The sequence below is a fragment of the Asparagus officinalis genome, chromosome 7 (genome assembly GCF_001876935.1).
Source record: "Asparagus officinalis chromosome 7, Aspof.V1, whole genome shotgun sequence".
NCBI lineage: Eukaryota > Viridiplantae > Streptophyta > Magnoliopsida > Asparagales > Asparagaceae > Asparagus > Asparagus officinalis.
In genome coordinates, this window is record NC_033800.1 from 71,000,437 (window position 1) to 71,002,226 (window position 1,790).

The following is a 1,790-nucleotide window of genomic DNA, read 5'->3' on the forward strand; positions in this document are numbered from 1 at the left end:
TTCGATGGTGCTTCGAGGGCAGTTAATAGGGCAATAACCCCCGGAGGTTCTACAGTTTCCTCCAGAGTTGGAGTTGTCTTAATTTCCCCGGGGAAGCATGTGATGCCTCGGGCTTATTCATTGACTAGTTCGTGCTCCAATAATGTAGCCGAGTACAACGCGCTTCTCATTGGACTCAGTTTCGCCAAAGAGCTGGGGGTCGAATATCTCGAAGCTTTTGGAGATTCGCAATTGATAGTCAACCAAGTTCGCGGTGAGTATGAAGTCAGGAATCAAGACCTGATCCCGTACCACCAGGAAGCCATCAAAATGGCAGAATCTTTCGAAGAATTCTTCATCGAATATATCCCTCGTCTCCAGAACGCTTATGCAGACGCACTGGCGGCACTAGCAGTATCACTGGCACAGCCTCCCGAAGCTGAGCTGTTAGTCACAGTACGGACGCATCAACTCTGCGTACCCATATACAGTAGGGATATTGAAGAGGAAGATGACGGAAACGTAAACGCCAAGGAGGTGAATTCAACTCAAATTGGGTCTGAGTCCCGAGATTGGCGTTTTCCCATCATTGACTACGTCCAGTATGGTATTCTGCCAGAAGACGTAAAAGAAAGGGAATCAATTCGCCGAAGAGCGCCAAGATTCTTTTATAATGCCGAGACCCATACGTTATACCGTAGGGGATACGATGGTTTATTACTCCGATGCCTTTCGAACAAAGAAGCAGAAGAAGTTCTTAAGGAAGCGCACGAAGGAGAATGTGGTGCGCATCAGCCCGGTCCCAAACTGTATGATCGCATCAGGAGGATGGGATATTTCTGGCCAACGATGGTTCGTGACGCAATCGAATACGCACGAGAATGCCACGCTTGCCAGATACATGCAAATTATATGCATCAACCGCCAGAGCAGTTGCACACATCAACCACGTCATGGCCGTTCGAAGTATGGGGCATGGACATTGTTGGTCCTATTTTTCCCCCCTCAGTCAAAGGCGATCGATTCATTCTTGCGATCACAGATTACTTCTCAAAGTGGGCTGAAGCAATTCCGCTTAAAGAAGTAAAGACGAACAACGTCATCAATTTCATCAAGCATCATGTCATCTACAGACACGGCGTGCCAAGAAGGATCATTCATGACAACGGTCCGCAATTTATAAGCAACGCCTTCATCAGATTTTGTGACAAGTTCAAAATTGAAGACGTTTCATCAACACCTTATTATCCCGCCGCGAATGGATTAGCGGGGGCGTTTAACAAGACGATCATTAAGATCCTGTCAAAACTTGTGAAAACCAATAAACGAGACTGGGACGATAAACTCGGTGAGGCACTCTGGGCTTATCGCACCACCATACGCACGCCTACGGGAGCTACCCCGTATTCGCTGGTATACGGATGTGAAGCTGTGCTACCGCTGGAAATTCAGATTCCATCCCTTCGGATCGCCCTCGCAACAGAGATGACGACAGAAGAACAGCATCAGAAGCGTCTCGAAGAGCTTGAGAGGCTGGATGAAAAGCGCTTGGAAGCTCAACAGCAAATTGAGTTTTATCAGGCCAGGATGTCTAGGGCTTTTAACAAAAGAGTCCGACAGAGAAGCTTCAAGGAAGGAGATCTGGTCCTCGCTGCTCGCCGACCAATAATCCTCACTTCCAAGAACAAAGGTAAATTCGAACCCAAATGGGAGGGGCCGTTTGTGATAGACACAGTCTACTTAAACGGCGCATATCGCCTAATTACTCAAGAAGGCACCCGGCAATTGATGCCAATAAATGGGAAGTTCCT